This window comes from Capsicum annuum, chromosome 6, assembly GCF_002878395.1.
Source record: "Capsicum annuum cultivar UCD-10X-F1 chromosome 6, UCD10Xv1.1, whole genome shotgun sequence".
NCBI classification, from domain to species: Eukaryota; Viridiplantae; Streptophyta; class Magnoliopsida; order Solanales; family Solanaceae; genus Capsicum; species Capsicum annuum.
In genome coordinates this window covers 189,021,017-189,037,921 of record NC_061116.1, presented here as the reverse complement: position 1 = coordinate 189,037,921, position 16,905 = coordinate 189,021,017, and the positions used below count along the sequence as shown (strand labels likewise).

Genomic DNA, 16,905 nt, shown 5'->3' with positions numbered 1-16,905 from the left:
AAGCACAAAACCACCAACTGAGCCACCTGAGATTACTCCCATACCAGGAAGGCTAGGTAAAAATAGAAAGAAAGCTTAGGATGAACCTGTTAAGAATAAGTTTGGAAAGGCTACAAGAAAGGGAAGAAAAATGACATGTTCTGTGTGCAAGTGTATTGGACACAACAAGAAAGAATGTCCAACTTTGGTAAGCTAAATCTTTTCTTATTGATTAATTTTACTTTTTTTGATTGTGTCTTTGACCTTTCCATATTTTTTTATAGGAAAAAGATTTCAGTAGTAGCTGTAGAAGTCAACCAATCGTGCAAGCCAGCACTAGTACTGTAGCTGTTGCTGCTGCTGAGAGAGATGCAAATACTTCAATAGTTGAAGAGGTGGCTGCAAATGCTAAATCAAGCAACAGAAGGCCTACAAATGCTCATAGTGTATCAAAAGGTGCAGGGAGGCCTGTAAATGCTCACAGTGCACCAAGAGCTGTAGGAAGACCTACAAATGTTGCATCAGTTGGTGGTGTGAGGCCTGCAAGTGCCTCAACAGCTGATATAAGACCTGCAGCTATTGTGATGCCCACTACCACTTCAGCAGTAGGTGATAATGCTACACAATCTACAACTCAGCAGTCTACTAGTGGTGTTGGTCCCTAAAAGAGGAAGACCGGTACAACTTTGAGAGGTGGTGCAAATCTAGCATATAAAAAATCAAGGCAAAAGAAGCTAGTTTTGGTGTGTTGTTTGGACCAAGTGGCGGTGTGGTAGAGAGGGTAAGTTTCATATAATGTAATTTACATTTAACTAGTATTAATTAGTGCATCTATAACTGATTTTTTTATTTTTACAGTCTGGAAATACTGATAGAGTGTTGCATAATCCAACACGTATTAGTTTAGTTCCAACCAATATTGATTTGGGTTTCAAACTAAATGGACTAAGGTGGAAAGGTGGAGCTACAACAACTCAAAGACAGCTACAAGAACAGAATTAGAAAAGATCAAAGGCAAAATCATCCAACCACTCAAGCCATATCAAGTACTCAAGCCAACAAAAATCATTCCACAACAATCACTCAAGAAACACATTAGTATAATTCTCTTCCTGTATTGATCCCAAGTGTTGTTAAGACAATTTTTTTTAAGACTTCTGGTGTATTTTTCATTTAAGATGTTGTTAAGACAAGCTTTTTGATGTCAACTCTTGTTAAGACATTATATATTGCAGATTTTTATTTTAGCAAAATGGTGTTTGTCATTAAATTTGAATTTCATTTTCGTTGCACATAACAGCTACATAGATCGAGCCATCTTAAATAATATAACAGATAGAAACCAAATGACAATAATAATGATAACAATGGTATCAATACTAATGCTTGATCTTTCATGTTTTTCGTGCCTTCCATATCTTCCAGTCCTTGTTGCCTTCGATGTCTGCCTTTATATTATTCATTTTTATTAGTTCATCGAAAGAATCCACAACCATTACCAACTTGATATTTTTTACAGCCCTAAAACATTCTTTCGGGGTTGGTTGGTGTTCTTGACATCTTAAGTTTCGCGTACAGTCCACAATAACAAATTCAAATTGTCATGGTGTTGCAAAAAATTACATAAAAAATTAACTTTCCAATATTACAAACATAACAAAAAAAAATTCAAGAACAAAAACCTAGAGAAAGAAAAAATGGAGAAGAAGGGAGAAAAAAGTTGAAATTGCTCCAACAATGGTGTTGGAAGCAAATGAGGAAGAAGAAACATTTATAATGTCCTTTTTGACCATTGCGGGACCTTTTTCAATGGCTGACGCGCAGTTGGAGACTAAAACACACGTTCTTATGTGGTCCCAGCCACATAGAATGCCACATTAGAAAATATGTTTAAAATGTTGCTTTTAGTGGGTTCAGGGGTCTAGATGACATATATGTAAGTAGAAGTGCCCAACTTACAAAACGGACATAGTATAAGGATCCATCGAACCATTTTGCCTTTTTTTTAATTTTATTTTTAATATGTAGGTCGGTTGGCCAAACCATACCATATTAATAATATGTCTTTAGTATTATAGTTTTTTTGTCATCAGAATTATCAATGGTTTGGTTTACAACTAATAGTTTCTGCATGACGCACTTTCGATTTCGAACCCAACAAGATGTTTGAAATCATTTAAGCTTTATTAATATATTTATAAATAATATTAAATTTTATTGGGAAGGTAAATGAGACTACATTATATATTTTAATTTTATAAAATGTGAATTAACTTTATTATTCGAGCACTTTATAAAATCACAAATGTCTTGTTTTTATTTCTATAAATACAAAGGCAAAAATTAATTTATCTTTTTTTATGTTATTTCCCTTTCATTAGTTTAATTTATACTATTAAAAATTATAAGAACTATTATAAAATAGTCTAAATATTATGTTCATGGTTCTTCTCCATTCTTTGGTGAGTTTTTATTAATGAGTTAATGTCTCAAAAACATGAGTTTTTTTTTAATTATTCAAAAAGATTAAAATCTCACATGAATTAAGTTACACATTTATTCAAACAATGTATCTCATTTGTGTTAGGAGTATTTTATTTATTGGACTACTTCACTTAGTAATTTTTTTGGAAAATAATTAGTATCTTATGTATAGTAAAAATGAAAAGAATCAAAATAAATAATAAAATAAAATAAAACCAACAAGAAGACGTAGGTTCGACTAATATAAAGATTATAAAAAATATATATATTTGGTTTAATTAGTAAATTAATATGTAATATTTTGTGGCTTCTTAGTTTTCATTTTATTTATAGTTTATTCTTCAGTTAATTAAGTTCTTTGATTTTTTTTTTCATATTTTAACTTTTTGTCATATTATTCCATTGATATATATAAAAACACGAAATCAATAGGATATCTTTTGAACTTCTCGAGAGGATGAAGGAGCATGTTAATTGTCCATTACTTTTTTTAATAACTTTAAGGATTGATAATTACTTCTTCTTTAAATTAATGAATAAGAGTTGTTAAAAATTTTATTTGAATAAAATAAATAGAGAAATGAGAGGGAAAATAGGAAAAAGAATCACGAAATAAATAAATATTATTTCTGATCTATGAAGGATACGGATATACGATACCATGAGTAAATAATATATAATAATATCTCTACTTTTTATATTTGATAGCATATTTATACGTAATATTAAGTAGTTTGTTATACTTTATATTAAAATTAAAAAATATTAATTTTTTGATTACATATGTTTATTGTTGTGGAGTTATTAGAAGAAGAATATGTGATTTGATATTTCTTTAAAGGAAAATGAAGAGGTATGGAAATAAGAAGAGAAAAGCAGAAAAGAGAAATATATAAAAGATTTAAATAATTAAAGAGAGAGGAAAAAATATAATAAGATAAAAAGTGCATACTTTATATAATTAGATTAGGATTAAATATATAAATGAGTAGCTGAGCTCTAAAATTGAGAAAATGGCCAAATACGCCCTCAATCTTTACCCCAAATCCTAATTACACACTTATAATTTGCGAAGGTTCTATGACCCCCTGAACTATTTTAAAGTGGAATATTTATCCCCTAAAAGCTCATGTCCAGACATTGTTTCAGGTAGTGAGCTGCACTCGCTGCCACGTTATCGCCACGTCATTTTTCTTGCCACGTCATTAACACGTCATTTTTTTTTTACTCTAAAAAATCAATTATTTAACTTTTTTATTTCCTTTCTCTTCTATTGCACCACTTCTATGTCCATTCTTTCTAAAAAAATTCTTTTCTTTAGTTTTCATTTCACTTTGTTTTTCACCCATTTTTTCTCTTTCCACTCTTGCTATTTTCAGAACTTCAAAATGGACCACTCAGTCATGGTGACCTCATCTGACCCTTCAACGTTCCTTTTTTTTTTTTTTTTTTTTAATTTCTCAACTATGAAAATTGATGTTGAATTTATGATTGTGATAAAATTTGGTATTGATTTTAATTATGGTGTTGATTTGATTGTTTCAACTTCAAGGCATTGTTGGAAGTTTATGTTTCATTTCATGAGAACGATGGTTCTTGGTATGGTAATTCGATTAATAAGTATGTAATTTTGATACATTAATTTTGGATTGGATGCCATTATTGGGTTGTTGAAGAAGAAGAAGAAGAATAAGAAGAAGAAAGATGAATAATAATTAAAAATTCTTCTATGGTAATTTGGTTAATGAGTATGTAAGTTTGATAAATTAATTTTGAATTGGATGCCATTGTTGAGTTCTTGAATATGCCATTATTGAGTTCTTGAAGAAAAAAAAATGAATAAAGTAAATAATAATTAAAAATGAATACAAGAAAATAAAGAAATATTTGGTCATGTCAGCGTTCTCACTCTCTTTAAAGAGAGTGAAACACACTCTCTTGCCATGTCAACGTTTAGAGGGGTAAATATTTCACTTTAAAATAGTTCAGGGGATTATAGGACGTGTAAAATATAAGTGTGTAGTTAAAATTTGGGATAAAGGTTTGGGGTATTTGATCATTTTCTCCTCTAAAATTTGTTAAAAATATGCACTTTTGTTGAACCTTTTCTACCTTTTTTTTAAAGAAAAATAAAGTTATTTTTCACTTACATTATATTATATAAAATTTAAGTATTTTAGAATATTAAAAATATTTAAATGATGAAAATTTAAGAAAAATACATGTATAAAATTAAAGGCAAATAATAAAATAAATTAAGATAAGATTTAAAAATAAAAAAATTAAATAAATTTCAACGGTCAAAATTTAATTAATTCGCGCTATGGATTCCCCAGTAATAATAATAAAATAATATATAAATTGTAAATATAATAATAACAATAATATAATATAATATATAAATAAATATAAATTGTAATTTAAACTGTCGAGGTGTTTCTGCCGATCTAAATTCTGTTTACATTGTCGTGTATATGTATGTTTCTGTCTACTCTGAAATTCAGTCGCTATTGCAAGATGTCTTCTTCTCTCTGTTCGTTTTTATTAGTTACAAATTCTTTAATTAAATTTTTACTTTTATTTGTTATTTTTGATATTTTTTTTAGCATTAATTATTTTTTTAAAAAAAAATCATGTTATTAATATTTTTTTTTGTAGTCTCAATTTGTGAGAATAAAATTGAATGGAATAAGTATGTCTTTTGGGTGACTTTGAGATCAATGGTTGTTGTGACCCGGCTTCTTCTCTTATTTTTTCTCCAAATTGTGTTGTTTTTCGTTGGTTCTCCTAATACTAAATGGCTGCTGGGGTGCACCATTGCTTTATAAGATAAGAATGAGATATTGATTTGGCCTTTGTCATGGTGATTTAGCAATTTAGGTTTAAGGGCAATAAAGTGGCAACACCAATTAGCTTGGGGTTTTCTGTTTTGGGATAAATTGGGATTAGAAAATAGATATGGGGATGAAGAAACTCAAAAGTGTTCCAACTTCTAAGCTATTAGTTATGAGAACAAGAGCTTTTGCTTTAGAATAAAATACAGGAAAAAGAAGGATGGTCTCATTTGTGTTTTGGCTGCTGTTCTGCTTTAATTTTTTATTTTTTTTTAAAAAAGAAAAAGGATGCAGCTTTACAAGGAAGGCTGCTTTAGAAAAAACTTAATCGTGGTGTCCGGCCAGCTTGGGAACAAATCACCTATTATTTTTGTTAGGATTTGAACCAGAGACATCATAGTAGTCATCCACTTCATTGACCACTTTACATAGATATATTTTTAAAATTATATATACAAATAATATACCGTGTTTAGTGGGAAGACCACGGGTTCACATGGCCCTTTTTTATGTGTAAATTTGCCACTGGCTGCTGTCTGTTTGAAGGTCAAAAATTAGATTAGAAGGTTAGTAACTAGTTGAGTGTTGTCGTATTTCTAATAATACGATTTGTATTAATATCTATTACTTCACCTGTTTTGTACATTCTATTTTGTTTCCTATTATTTCCTACTTTTCTGCGTCGGTTACATTCTTTTTTTGAGCCGAGGGTGAAACAGCTTCTCTACCTTCACAAGGTTGGAATAAGGCCTCATACACACCTCCCTCCTCACTCCCCCTTGTGGAATTACACTGGGCATGTTGTTATTTTGCGTTTGACAATAGGACCTAGCTAGTTTTAATTTATTCCCAAACTGTTTGATAACAATCTTTTACTTATGGAGGTAATGAAGCAGTTATACCTATTTTGACCTTTCTTGTTGGTTTTGCTTAGTATGGAGGTGGAGGATAGGCTTAGCCAATTGCCGGAAGAAGTCCTTGTCTCAATTCTTTCTAAGTTGACAATGGAAGAAGTAGTGGCCACAAGTTTCCTTTCAAGTCGATGGAGGTACCTCTGGAAGCATGTCCCATGTCTCAGCTTTAATCGCCCAGAGCTTCCAAACATGGGGTTGAATCGTATGAAGATCTGCACAAGCAAAATAATGCGACATATAAGTTGGATTAATCATATGTTGGATTATCATAAGTGTCCTGTTTTAGAAGAATTTAGCATTTCTTTTCCTTTCCTTGAGAGTGTTAGTGATGCTGCAGAACGTGAAGTTTTTAAGTGGCTTAACTTTGCATCATCAAGGAAGATCCAAAGCCTTAATTTAGATTTCTCAGTCAATGGCAGATGGCCAGAGAATATAGACAACAACAACAACAAACCCAGTGTATTCCCACCTAGTGGGGTCTGGGGGTAAGATGTACGCAGTTCATACCTCTACCTCTGATGAAGTAGAAAGGCTGTTTCCGATAGACCCCCGGCTCAAGGCACGAGATACCACACAAACACATAGTAAAGCACAGAAGCAGATTACATAACATAAATACGGCACCCATAAGTAATATAAAACAGAGGAAAGCAGAGGAAAGCACACAGATTTGTAATAAAACATGGAACACGGAACACGGAATCATAACAGAAATAAAACCCCCAAGTAATTCCCTACACTAGCGACCCAAACTGGCCCTAATCCTCTGTCGTAATTCGCGCCCTCCAGACCTTCCTATCTAGGGTTATGTCCTCGGTGAGCTGTAACTGTTCCATGTCCCGCCTAATCACCTCACCCCAGTACTTCTTCGGCCTACCCCTACCCCGCCTAAAACCATCCAACGCTAGCCTCTCACACCTACGGACCGGGGCATCCATGCCCCTCCCCTTCACGTGTTCGAACCATCTCAATCGTGCTTCCCGCATCTTGCACTCCACTGAAGTCACACCAACCTTCTCCCGGATAGTCTCATTTCGAACTCTATCCCCTCTAGTCAGTCCACACATCCAGCGCAACATCCGCATTTCTGCCACCTTCATTTTTTGGATTTGGGAGTTCTTAACTGGCCAACACTCCACTCCATACAACAAGGCCGGACGGACTACCACCCTGTAGAATTTGCCTTTAAGCTTGGGCGACACCTTCTTATCACACAGCACCCCCGATGCGAGTTTCCAATTCATCCATCCCGCCCCAATACGGTGCGAGACATCCTCGTCAATCTCACCATTACTCTGGATCACGGACCCAAGATACTTAAACTTATCCCTCTTACATACCTCCTGTGCTTCCAGCTTCACTACTACCTCATTCTCCCGCCTCACGTCATTAAACTTGCATTCCACATACTCTGTCTTGCTTCTACTCACCCTGAACCCTTTAGACTCAAGAGTTTGCCTCCACACCTCTAATTTGTCATTCACACCCCCTCGAATCTCATCTATCAGCACTACATCGTCTGCAAAAAGCATACACCACGGCACCTCCCCTTGAATGCGCCGCGTCAACACATCCATCACCAACGCAAACAAAAAGGGACTAAGAGTAGATCCCTGATGCAATCCTGTCAGGACAGTGAAATGCTCTGAGTCTCCTCCCGCCGTCCTCACCTGAGTTTTTGCTCCATCATACATATCCTTAATTACTCTAGTATATGCCAGCGGTACTTCACTCACCTCTAAGCATCTCCAAAGCACCTCCCTGGGGACTTTGTCGTATGCCTTCTCCAGGTCGATAAACACCATGTGTAGATCCTTCTTCCTCTCCCTATACTGCTCCACCAACCTCCGCACCAGGTGGATTGCCTCCGTCGTCGAGCGGCCGGGCATAAATCCGAACTGATTTTCCGAAATAGACACTATCCGTCTCAGCCTCACCTCGACCACTCTCTCCCAGATCTTCATAGAGTGACTCAATAACTTAATCCCCCTATAGTTATTGCAACTCTGAATGTCCCCCTTATTCTTATAGAGAGGGACCATGGTACTCCACCTCCACGCCTCAGGCATCTTTGCCGTCCTGAAGATTTCATTAAACAATCCAGTCAACCACCTTACACCAGCCTTTCCAACGAACTTTCAAAACTCCACCGGTATCTCATCCGGCCCCGTCGCCCTACCCCTTCGCATCCTGCGGACAGCTTGTCTAACCTCTTCTACCTTAAAACGTCTACAATAGCTAAAATCCCGACACTCCTCTGAGTGCTCCAGTTCCCCTAACACAATAGCTCTATCCCCTTCGTCATTCAAGAGCCTATGAAAATACGACTGCCATCTTTCTTAATGTGGCCGTCCTCCACCAACACTCTACCGTCCTCCCCCTTAATGCACCTCACCTGATCGAGGTCACGACCCTTCCTCTCCCTAGCCTTAGCGAGTCTAAACAACTTTTTCTCCCCTCCTTTCACCTGTAACCCTGCATACAAGCTCTCAAAAGCGGCCGTCTTAGCTGCCGTGACTGCTGACTTCGCCTCCTTCCTCGCTAGCTTGTACTCTTTCCTGGTTACCCGCTTCTCCTCTTCGTCCTTACTTTCCACCAACTTAGCATACGCACCTTTCTTAGTCCCCACTTTCTTCTCCACCTCTTCATTCCACCACCGATCCCCCCGATGGTGCCCGGCCCGGCCCCTAGAAACACCCAACAAGTTGAACTTTCCGAATATTCCTTCCCCACTGAACTTTTAAGCTCTTCACTCAAAGGTCTCAAAAAGCTGACTCTAAATGAAGTTCTTGTGGACTCTCAGTCAGTTGAAAGTTTACTCTTGAGCTGCCCCCTTCTTGAACTATTATCTATCACACGGTCTTATCTATTAGTACATTTGAAAGTTGTTGGTCCTTCCCTCAAGTTGAAGCATTTGGTGATACGGCGTTGCCCTATGAAATACTTGGAGATCCGTAATGTAAATCTTGTCTCCTTTACATTTAGGGGATCAACGACAAACTTGGTTCTCGAGAATGTTTCTTCAGTTCTTAATATTGATTTTAGTATTATCACGTGTGGATTGCTATATAAACTTGCTCCCAAGATTACAGCAAATTTCACCCAATTGGTGATGCTCACACTTGAAGGTTTTCATGAAACAACAGCAAGCAATTTCCCCCCTCCTTAGAGAACAGCTTGTTTGGGCCTCAGACATCATTGTCTTACAACAGTTCTGTCGCCTTGATTTTCGTTATTCTCTGTTAGTTTTTAAATTTTCAGCATCTTCATTTTATGCTTTTCCAACATTCAAGAATCTCAAACTAATTTTGTGTTTTTTGCCAGATCCGTCATTTTAATGGTTCTTTTCCAACATTCAACAATCTCAAACGGCTTATGTTAAGACTCTATTACGTGGCTGGTTATTCTCTACTTGAAAGTACTCCACTTCTAGAGGCAGCTCCATATCTGCAAAAATTTACAATCGAGGTAAAAGTTTGTTCTTTAACCTTAGCGCTTCTACAAAAATGAAAAAAAAGAACATATTTCTTTTATGTTGACCCTATCACTACAAATAATTACGGCCGTTAATTTAACTTGTTACAGCCGTTTTGAACTGCCGCTATACACAGTTGCAGAGGGTTTTAAATCTGCCATAATAACGTGTGCCTCAAATAATTGCGCAGTTTTAGGAGAACCGCCGCAAACTTTCATGTGATCAAACAGAAGTTTCTATCCCCTTATATATGATGTGCAAACTGGCAGTCAAAACCGCCACAGTGCTGAAAATGTATTTCTATATGCCATACTGTATACAATGTAGTTTTAAATTTTATTATTTATTATCTATCTAATCCTATTTATCACACAAATGAATCTGCTTGTCTAATTTTTTGGAATAATTTTGACACACACAAAAAAAACATCAGTAAGTTATGTAATAAAATTTTATTAAAGAAGTATAAGAACTTCAATGTTGCATCATTAAATGAGTAGAAATTCCAAAAAAAAAAACATTCAACAAAAAGAACCATAGCAGTCCTTAGAAACATTTATGAATGAGCACCATACGTGATCTGCTTTGAGCTTGCCTTCTCAACATCGATACCACATCTTTGAGAATTCTCTTTTTCCATTAGTCATTTCTCTCAGCTATAATTATCTGTTCCCTGCATAACATGAAGACAGTTAAAAGTTCCAGAAGTCATTTCAGATATTTGTTGAACTTTTTTGCTTCTCTTGCCCATGTCTTCGTGTAGTTTTAATCAATGAATTCATATAAGTTCTTTCCTGTTTGTACTGACTGGATGATATCCTCTTCTTCTATAGTATAGAAGCTGCAGAACAAGAACAAACACAAAAAGCGTGTAGCCCCCATAGTTGTTTCCTTCTAGTAATAATTCCTCAAGGAAAAAATACCAGTCTAAAATGCAGTTTCCTAGCAAGCCTCTCAGGTAATGGTCGTGGAGAAAGCTCTGCAGAGGATAAATATGAATAATTAGCACGATACTGGTAATAAAAGCACCCCACAACATGCAAAACCACAGTACATTAAGGTGTTCAGACTTGTAGGTATTCAATCAGCCATAACATTGCGACTTGCCAATTGGCTGAGTTCATTTGGGAACGTTTTCTATGAGACCACAAATTGATCTAGGGGCAGAGCTATTGAGGGGTTTACATTTGGCACAACAATTCTCCAATTTAATTAAGTCAACAAAATCTGGTTGACCAAAGCTACCAACACATTGATCAGCTTAGGAAAAAATATCTGCAAGTGTTCAATGACTGATTCTCGCCTGTTAGGTTTCAAACCTAAGTCAACCTGTTCAGTGGCCTTGCTCTCTCCTTATACTTGACAAAACTCTTCTGCAAACTTAGGTTATCAAGCTTCTTCTCCTGTCGTAGGATAGAATCAACCATGTTTCGGCACGATATGTTGCGATTTCATCAATAACGTGATATCTTTGCAAAAGTCATATATCAACCTACTGGTACATTGATGTTTGTTTTATATTTATTAAATGTTCAGGTCGTTTACTTTAGATATACGACAATAACATGCCCAGTATATTTCCACACAGTGAGGTCTGGGGAGGGTTCACTTTAGATATGTCTTGCTAAAAGCTCAAAGTGGATTACTTTGAAAGCTTTATCAAATCAAAGCAAAAAAAAGCTTAAAAAGAAGAAACAAACATTTCCAATTAAAGCGAAGAGGAGTTTTTTTGGAGTAAAGGGTAACTTAAAGAAAAGAGGAGATTAAAAAGAAGAAACAATAAAGCAGGGGATAGAATCTAAAGGAGAGGCCAATTTACAAAATTATACTAGAACTGTTCAAGTTGATAGTGAGAAGACTAGGACAGATGAAACTTTCAGGAGAAGCGATCGGAAGCAGCTCTCAAGTGCTAGAACTTTATGGACAGTTTTAACAACCTTAATCAATTGCATTCTTGCTTATTAATCTTTGAGATCTACTGTCTAAAATGGACGAAGAATCTTTGAAGCGTTCCACTTGTTTGCACACAAGTAATCAAATGCTCAAGAAACTTAATATGACTTATCCAATAATGAGTAAGCCATATCGATAGGTGTCTATATTGAAGTGTGCTTGATACATTCCAGTATGGAAAATAATAATTCATATAGAAAAGATGGCTTACGACCAAACAGGGGATCTCCAGCATTGTTGGCTAGCTCGCATTTGCTTACATCAAATAAACTAAAACGCGTGACAACCTTAAGGTCTTTCCAACAATAAGTATCTTAAAGAATACACCGCATACAGCCACAAAATTAGCAAAGTATCACCTCCTCACTAATTCAATCAAAACCATAGATGAAAACACACAAGTTTAACCTGTAAATGAAATATATACAATTCATGTAATTTTTCAACCAAAAACATCTCCACTGAGAACACAAAAACAAATCCATTCAAACAAAAGAGCAGCCACAAGAACAATTAATCTATCCTTTATTGCCTACTATTTTATTCGGACTAGCATCCATGGCAAGTACATAGTTGAATTGGAATTAGATTTATATAAATTGATACAAACAAAGAGTAGAAATAAGAAATCATGTGCTCTATCTTCAGTAGAATGTAAATATTAATTTTTATAGTCGATACTTCTAAGTCAAACTCTCATAAATGCTGGATGTTTGAAGAAGTCAAGTTGGTGGCTTGCAGGTGTTGCAGATGTTGTAAGGTACCCAGTTCAGGTTGAATACATAATGAAATTCATGTAATGGTGATGACAGAGCGAAAAAAGCAATAAATCCAAAAAAATCAAAGTAAAGTACCTAATGTTCAGTACAACTGTCCTGGATACTTGATTAAACCACTAATTATCCCTTTTCAGCAAATTCGACACTAAAATGTGTAACTTATAGATAATCTCATTAATAAGAGACAAATACTACATAATGAAAGTTAACTTGATGTTGCTATCTAGATTCAACCTTACACAATTTTGAAAAGTAAACCTTTAATTATGACCTATTATGTCTTAAGTGTTAGAAAATACATATTATATATGTTACAGAAAATGAAGCTGCAAAATCATACTAATCTCATCTCACTACCTTATAAATCTTAGCCATATAGAAAAATCAGTAATGGCAAAATAAAAATCATTAAAATAAAGAACTTGGAGAAAATTACAATAATTCCTTCATGAATGAGCCTAAGACGATTTAAAAAAAAAAGGGCAGCCGGTGCACTAAAACTACCGCTATGCGCGGTGTCCGGGGAAGGGCCCAACCTCTACCAGAGGTTGTTTCCAAGGCGTGAACCCGTGGAAGAAAATTAAAACCTGCAGTAAGAGGGATTAGAAAATCTCTGAAACTAAAATAATTGAAATCGGCTGAATCGATAAAATCCCTACATGCATGACTCTAGTAAGACAATTTTTTAGAAGAAATTAAAATCCTAGCAGTAAGAGGGATTTGAAAGTCTCCGAAACTAAAACAATTGAAACTGGCATTGCTTTGAATCGATACAAAGAAGAAGAGATGGATATTGAGAAAATGCATACTTTCAAATCGATATAGCAGCTCAAGTGTGTCAATTGATGTGGAGAGAGAGAGAGAGATGCAGGTTGGGTTCCATTTTGTGGAGGGAGATCCAATTTGTGGGAGGGAAATTCTAAATATAGTGACGAAAAAGCTCAGGATTTTTTTTTGATACAAAGGTAACTTTAAAAGGGCAGCACGGTGCACTAAAGCTACCTTTATGCGCCGTGTCCAGGGAAGGACCCACCGCAAGGATGTATTGTACGCAGCCTTACCTTGCATTTCTGCCACATGTTGTTTCCAATGCTCGAACCCGTGACCTCCTGGTCACATGACAACAACTTTACCCGTGAATACAAAGGTAACTTTATATTCGCAAAATCACCCCAGAAAAGTGGATGAGGTGGGATCTTATAAGCCACAAAAAATGTGGATCATCTTCCAGAACAAAATAAAAAGATTTACAATTCTCGTATGATGTCAACTAAAGCTACTACCTCCCCCACCAAATCATGTTTACACCAGAAGTACAAAAAAAACTAAGGCATTTCATCTTAATCTCTTGAGTGTTACTGCATTTGCCTTCAAAACATCTATCATTTCTTTCCTTCCAAAGAGTCCACCAGATGCAAACTGGGCTGCTCTGCCACCATTCTTCACTTTTCCCTCTTCTCCCAATTCCTTTCCAGTTGTGTATCAGCTCCCCAGTAGTTCTAGGCATTACCCAATCCACATCAAGAATATAAAAAAACATGTTCCAAAGTTTTGCAGCTATTTCGCAATGCAGGAACAGATGGTTATTTTCTTCTGCATCCTCATTACACAAAAAACACCTTGAGCAGATCTGTAGACCTCTTCTTCATAGGACCTCGTCTGTTAAGCAAGCTTTCTGATCACTAGCCAGGCAAAACAAGAGACTTTAAGGGGACTTCTAACCTTTTCAAATTAATTTCCAAGGCTAGTTTAGAACCTGTGATTGTCTGTTGTTCATCTTCCAGTAACATGAGTAACATGATTTTACTGTAAAAGTACCTTTGTTGTACAAATTCCAGATTAACTTGTCTGGATCATTGAGTACCCTGCGTAAGAGCTCAACAACTGTACCAGACTTGCAATGCTATCCACTTTCCAGTCGTTCAGTGCTCTTCTAAAAATTAAGTTCCAGCCTTGTTGACTCCAAACCTGTGATACAGTGACATTCTTTTGCAGGCTTAGGGTGTACAGATGAGGAAAAAATATTCTCAGGTTATCTCCCCACAGATCCATATTTCATTCCAAAAATTAGTTCCAAGTCCGTCTCCCATTTTGATGGAAGTGTTGACATTGAACTGACTTCACAATCTTCTAATAGTCTTCCAGACTCTACACCCAAAGGTACCCCTAGCCTCCTCAGTTATCCACTGGTTAGCTAAGCTGTATTTTTCAGTGATGTCTTCTCCAAATCGCCATATCTTCTGCTCCAAACCTCCATAACCATTTCAGTAACAAGCACTCATTTTGCTTGCTGAGATTCTTAATGCTGAGTGTTGCAAAAAGAATTTAATAAAGCAGCGATTAATCCCCGCAACCGCCAGTATATAAATATTTTTAATGGCGTTCCTGAAAGCACCGTAATATATGTCATTTTGTGGCGGTTTTTCAAAACCGCCTTGATATTAACGCCACTATTTGTCCGCTAGTGCATCTATCATACTGCATTAACATCTTTCTTTCCTTTGTCCCAATGCACTGCATTGTGCTTATTTCTTTTGTTCAGTAGTCATTTGTGATAGCAATGACAAGTTTGTTGCAGTATTACCCTGATTTTTAAATTGACCTTAGCGTAAGTGAATGAATAGGACCTTATACTTAGATTTCTGATAACTATTAGCTTCCTCAAGTTATTCAGACAAGTCAAACAAGTTTACTTTACAACTTGTCAAAAAGTCTCCCGTGGCAGGTGTCCTGTGGAATTAGTCGAGGTACGCGCAAGTTGCCCAGACACCACAGTTATTAAAAAAAAAAAAAAAAAAACTTGTCAAAAAGTTAAAAAGAATTTTAAAAACCTCAAAAATCTGTTGCCACAAAATTTGTTTAATATAGAAACCTTTTGGATCTGAAAGAGAGTGCTTTTTGGCTGAACATATTAGCTCCTAATATGGTATTGTTTATGGTACCATGTTTGTTTTGTTTGTTTCTTAAAATATATGATATAGTATGATATGATTCCATTGTTAGGTAATCATGAAAAGCCCTACTTTACGTAACCACCGATCTGGTGGTATCGCATCGTTATCTTAATTTTTTTTCTCGTTTCACCTATATATATATATTATCTAATAATCCTATTTTGTCCTTTATCCTACATTTTTGTAAGTAGTCTTACCCAGTATCCAGAAAACAATACAATCTATTCAAATGGTGTATTCTTTAATACAGTACAGTACCATATAATACAACACAATACCGGCCAATATCATATACTATGAAACCATATGAAACGAGAGTGTAAAGAAGCATTTGTTTAATGAAATTGTTCCCTTTGAATGGTATTATGCACTTGATTTGAAGGACGTTTTCGAAAGTAACAAGTTATGTATGGAGATGCAATTATGATTCTCTATTTTATTTTCAGCTTCGTAGGTCTAATATCAAGTATGTATTCGACGGAGAGATTCGTAGGAAGACTCCGAAATCTCCACATCAACATCTCAGTGAAGTTCAATGTAGAGGTTATTTTGGAGATATAAATGATGTGGAACTTGCAATGTACTTTTTTGAAAATACATTAGCACTCGAGAAATTCATTGTTGATCCTTGCGTGGAGTTGCAACATAACTGTGAAGGCACTCAGAGAGCGAGAGATCGGGCTATGCTGCAACTTCAACCAAAAGTTCCTCAAGGAGTCAAGCTGATCATTATTTAATTACCCTTTTTTTTTATGACAACAAATGCCAATTCGGCCCTACAGTTGTCATTATTTGATCTTTTCGCAGTGGTATGTCTTTTATTGGGAATCTTTCAAAAATAGCCATATTTTAATGAAAAACTCTCCCTTCATAACCATATTTTATATAATTATCATTTATATCCATTGTATTCAATTTACGCCCGCTATATTCTATTTTATCAATAGTTTGTATTCATATAAAATATAAATACGGTACTATTTAGCTGTTGTATGCGATTCACAACCGATGTATTCACTTTTACTCAGTGGTCTGTATTCATAAAAACATAAATACATTACATATTTAGTCTTGCCAAAAACACTATCATTTTTTTCTTTTTTCTTTTTTTTATATTTTTTCTTTTTTGTATTTTCCTCGTTTTTTCTTTTCTTTTTTCTAATTTTTCCTATTTTATTTTTTTCATTTTTTATATATTTTTTTCTCTTCTATCTCTCTTTCTTTTCCTTTGTCCTTTTCTTTTCGTTTTTGTACTTATTTTCTTTATCATTTTTTTTGTTCTACTTTATATTTTTTGTATTTTTAAAAAATATAACTACTCGAGCACAAGTCATTAATAATAACGTAAATACCATAATTGTTTATCTATTTATAGTCACGCCGTCATTTATATTTTTGTATTCATTGATACAACTGTATTTGTATTCTAAAGTTTGCGGTTGTATTTGTATTTTGTAGTTCACGTTTATATTTGTATTTTATAGTTTGCACTTGTATTTGTATTTGTTAGTTCGCACCATCATTTATATTTTA

The 16,905-nt window shown here is 35.1% G+C and overlaps 2 long non-coding RNA genes across 3 annotated transcripts; one reads left to right on the top strand and one right to left on the bottom strand.

Moving 5' to 3' along the window:
* Positions 1–4,892: 4,892 nt before the first annotated feature.
* LOC124899285 lies at positions 4,893–15,402 on the bottom strand. 2 transcript variants are annotated; one of them, XR_007056542.1, is made up of 3 exons: positions 13,228–13,414; positions 10,262–10,665; positions 4,893–6,423 (listed from the first exon to the last, which is right to left on the bottom strand). It is a non-coding gene; the product is annotated as an uncharacterized LOC124899285 (long non-coding RNA). The 2 variants fall into 2 exon arrangements; XR_007056541.1 differs by lacking the exon at positions 4,893–6,423 and having other exon boundaries at positions 10,124–10,665; positions 13,228–15,402.
* Positions 8,896–16,246, top strand: LOC107872822. Its single transcript, XR_007056543.1, has 3 exons — positions 8,896–9,452; positions 9,536–9,679; positions 15,819–16,246. It is a non-coding gene; the product is annotated as an uncharacterized LOC107872822 (long non-coding RNA).
* The last annotated feature ends 659 nt before the right edge of the window (positions 16,247–16,905 follow it).